Source organism: Solanum tuberosum, unplaced genomic scaffold (assembly GCF_000226075.1).
Source record: "Solanum tuberosum cultivar DM 1-3 516 R44 unplaced genomic scaffold, SolTub_3.0 scf00068, whole genome shotgun sequence".
NCBI classification, from domain to species: Eukaryota; Viridiplantae; Streptophyta; class Magnoliopsida; order Solanales; family Solanaceae; genus Solanum; species Solanum tuberosum.
Genome location: NW_006238994.1, coordinates 890,893 through 895,684, shown reverse-complemented (window position 1 = coordinate 895,684; position 4,792 = coordinate 890,893). Strand labels below are relative to the sequence as shown.

The following is a 4,792-nucleotide window of genomic DNA, read 5'->3' as shown; positions in this document are numbered from 1 at the left end:
TGTGTATGTATAAAACGAGAAAGAGAGAAAGGCAAAAGAAAACTGGGCAGGGAAATATTTGTATTGTATAATTATAAGTGTATAGGACGAAGATATATGTATTTGCATGTGTATATACAATTTTCTCTCGCTTTATACAAACAGAAGCGCAATTTATACATTTCGTTTCTGTTTGTATAAGCGAGAGAGGTGAGGGTGGCGAGCGAGATTTGAGAGAGTGGCGAGCGAGATCTGGGAGAGGGGAGAGAGGGGAACGAAAATATATGTATATATACAATTTCCGCTCGCTTTATACAAACACAAACACATTTTATACATTTGTGTTTGTATAAAAGCGAGAAAGGCGAGCGAGATTGCCACCAAACGAGAGTGGCGAGCGAGATTCCACCAAGGAGAGTGGCGAAAATAGCAATAGTTTGCTATAAGGTACAATTAAATCAAAGTATATTTATAACATTTAATTTGAATTAATAATTTGCTATTATATACAATTTTCCCTTAAAAAGTTTGTGGCTAATTTGCTGGACCCGTTATGTGTTTAGCCTTTACGTTTTTCAACATAATGAAACGAATCGATATCGTCAATTATTTTTACCATTCTAAACAACTATAGGAGAAAAATATACTAGAGGGGATCCTTTCCTCAATTTTATAATTTAATTATGATATGGCAATCAGGTAATTATAATTCAAAATCTGTTCTAATATATTGGTAATAGAAATGAATATCTCAATGATAATGTGTGGATTTGCTAACTAGTACTCCTTACTATAGGAAGTACAAATGGTTTAACAATTTTTTGTTAATTTATCAGATGATTATTATACTCTTTTTAATGATAGCATATTAAGTAATTATGTTAATCAAAGTTTTTTAATAGATTGAAATAATTGAATTCTTTTAAGTCCTATCTCCATTGACAATTGAGAGAAAATCTATTTGGTATGACCTATAGAAATAGGAATAACACTTTTAATATTTATTTTTTTACTTTCACTTGATAGTCAAAATTATTTTATTTAAATAACTATTTTAAGTTTTAAAATATCATAGTATATTACCCTATCAAATATTATTATATATTCCAAATTCATACAGTTTAAGGGTGTATTGGTGTATTGTGAATGGAGCTTCTGTGAATGGTATAGTTATAACTTATAACTTATATATGATTTAGATTTCCAAAGAGTCCCAAGAAATTGTAATGATGAATTTCTTTTTAGAAACAATATTAAGATTATTAAGAAATGTAAAATTTAACTAACAGAAAGAAAGAAATATAAACTACTTATTTTTTAACAAAAATATTTTAGAACTTTAATTGAAACTACTCAAATCATCAAATTAATAAATATAGTTTTTACATTAAGATCCAAGACAATGTATTGAAAACACATAATTAATGTTTTATAACTTGAAATAATTCTTATTATTATTATAAATAATCGATACTATATTAAAATATGAAGCTCCTCATAAATGTTAATTGAACTTTTTGCAATACTCAAATATAAAAAGTACACAACTCTTGAAGCATCACACTATTTGTGGCAAAATTATCAATTTGTTAATCTCTTGATAAATGATTTCCAGTTTTCTTTCATCCTAATTTCTAGGTTAATTTCTTAATTAATTGTTACGAAACAATTGTTTTGTGCCTTGTGTTGAAAAGTTAAATGAAATGAAGGTGTTATGAATTGGTTACTTATTAAATAAACGGCGACAATTAAAATATAACGAGTGAACTCCCAAATTAGTTTCTTTAAGGCCAACACTGCAGATTGATTGAACAAATTAGCCTATAACTGAATTAGTGAAGCTATGGTGTGAACGAACTGTGGTACAATCACTCCCTTCATGTTTCTTCTCTAGACTCTATTTTTCTTGTTCTTCTCTCTTCTCTACCTAATTTCTCTTTTTCCGTTTCTTACAGATTCTGCTGATGGGACTTCATATCTTAATTTAGACTTATTTGTATTATTTTCTAATTGTTATTCTGTACACCGTTGTGATTTGTGGTTATTAATAAATATAGGAAATTATCCCAAATTAATTGTGAGCAGTTCATTACAAAAGGCAATTATCAAGAAAATGTGTGATTATGAGATTTCATTTGATTGTAATATATTTTGGAAGCCAAATCAATTTGGATATGTTAGTGGGAATACAATATTACTTTGCTTTAGTTATGCATTATGCCAAATATAGTTGTGATTTCTTGAACTTGATAATTTTACTATTTTAACTATAAAAAGTTGGCAGTTACTTAATTAAGATAAGGATTAGTTTAATAGGTATGATTTTTACCAAATATAATTTTAGTGTAACAGAATTTGAATTTGTCAGGGGCAATAATCAAAAAATTGTTATAACAAAGTAGTAATAGTAATATTGAATATCTCATATTCTCATTGATATTAGAAATTCCTCCATCCATTCACTTCGCTTTGAGTTTTTTTCTAATCTTCTTCTAGTTAATTATGATGACATGAAATTGGCAAAATAAATCAATGAAGCTTAATAATAAGGGTGGAAGGCAATTTTAGTTATCTCTCGTCAAATAATTACAAATAAGCAGATATACCACGGAAGTCAATCCCTCACAAAGCAAGAAACAATGAATATATTGGGTGATGATTTGAATCTGAGTTTGCCAAATGATCGTATATTTGTATGTCAAGTAAATACATTGTTATGAACCAAGTTCAGCCTAATGTGGATACCAGGTCACGCAAGTAGTTATTGGGCTGATAAGAGCTATTGGGCAGAGAACGAGCAATAGGGCCAGGTTAATTTGGGATCAGAATTGAGTAGTGGGCATGAAACGGTTCCATCAAAAAGAGTAGTGATATGTGATTTAGGGAGGATGCAAATTGTTGAGAAAAATGTCTAGTCCTCTCATCCCCTTTCTCTGAGTTCTGCTTCTCATCCTTTTCTTCTACTCGTGTTCTTCAATTTCCCTTTTAGTTCTTAATTCCTTTGTAATTCCAATTACGAATTAGTGAAATATATCTATAGGTTATTTTGAGTTTGAATTGTGTTGGTCTAGTTATTGGGTTTGTTACAGACATATTTGTTAGGGTTTTGCCATGATTTTCTTACCTTATTTGAAGTTTATTTTTCTTTAAAGAAAAGACAAAACATTACCATAAATGTTTTTACTTTTCCTGAAAGGAAAATATAATATTCTTTCATATTTGGTTTATTCTTTCCTTTTAGGAAAAAGTTTTAGAGTAGCTAGTCCTGTTTTAGGACTCTATAAATATATGTTTGTTTCTTCTAACACAATAACAATAACATCCACAATGTAGTCGTTTAAGAGTCTTATTTATGGGGAGATTTATTCTCTCTAAAGTTTCAATGTTTTTCTTTATATTAGTTTTGATATAATAATATTTTGATTTTTAGTATAAGTTTTTGTTATCTGATTTATTAACCATATGATTTGCAAATTATAAGCTTCCGCATGACGCCCTAATCATCCTTCATAACCCAACAAGTTTTTTTAAAATAAAAATAAAAATGAAGAAACATAATTTTATTCATCAAGATCATCGCGAGTACTTATGATGGATGGGCTTGCCATGGCTAGGAGTTTAGAACAAATTGTATCATAAATTTGGAACAAATTCCGGCCAATCAGCAGGAGTTTATGATGGGTGGACTTGCTACGAGTGTTGTCATATCTTTTCGACTTCACTACAAATCATGTAATGTAGGAACAAATTTTTCACAATTTTTGGGGAAATGGAAGGAGGAAGAGAAGAGAGGAGCACAAGTTCTAGCTGATGTCAATTAAACTTTTTCAGCATGTTCAAAAAGTTCAACATGCCTTTAAGAAAATACTTTGAAAATGTACCTAGCATTTGCAAGTAAATTACAAATAACTAATTCTCTATTAAAGCAAGTGTGAAAGAACTTTTTTGCTCTTTGCTTTCCTTCTACTTGGTTTTACTTATTCATTTGATACTTCTGCTATTATATATTGTTGCATCTCCATATTCTATTAATATATGTTTTGTAGTTCTACTTTCAATTTGATATGCCCTGATTTTGCTAAACATGAAATTGACACCGTCTTGGCTATGTTTAGCGTGACAATATTTAGAACTTGTTAGTGAAAAACTTACAAGATAACAAAAAATACAAGATTACAAAAAATAAAATGAAGAAACAAACTCTGGACAAGAGTTGAGTCCATAGCTCCACAAAAGAAACACCTCCCTTCAACTAATAAGAACTCTCTTTTTGACAAACCTTATGCACTCTATATTTCTTGTTGTATTGTGTGTCTCAAACCAAATGAAGACCACCACTATTTATACTAGAAGAAGTCTTCCTAGCAATGAATAGGAAGATAATGGTGTGGTAAATAGTGAAGATAAATGGCCTAGGAGTTACATAGGTTACAAGGTATAATGGAGGAATAAAGAATGGGATTTCAATATGGAGGAGTAATGGTCATAGTTGACCACTACTAGTTCTGCCAGAATAATACAACGGCAATAACAATATTGTAACCATCACATAATGGCCAATAATGTCTATGCAAATTGATTAACAGAAATGAGTAATTAGGCACTAATGCCTAACGTTCCAGCAATGATAATTGTCCACTAACTGCTGAAACATTTATCATTCTTTCTAACTCCAAAAAAATGCAAATTAATATATTAAAATATTAATATTAAAATGCTAACAAACCAATAATCCCCCACTCATTTTAAGAAGACTATTATGCATAATGAAGGTGTGCTCTGCATTGAACCTCCACTTAGTGAAACAGTAACT

General features: G+C 29.8%; 1 protein-coding gene across 1 annotated transcript in view; it reads right to left on the bottom strand.

Annotated features, from left to right (window-relative positions):
- Positions 1–4,792, bottom strand: part of LOC102578625 (serine carboxypeptidase-like 40) — a 21,668-nt gene that overhangs the window by 12,737 nt on the left and 4,139 nt on the right. The window lies entirely within an intron of this gene.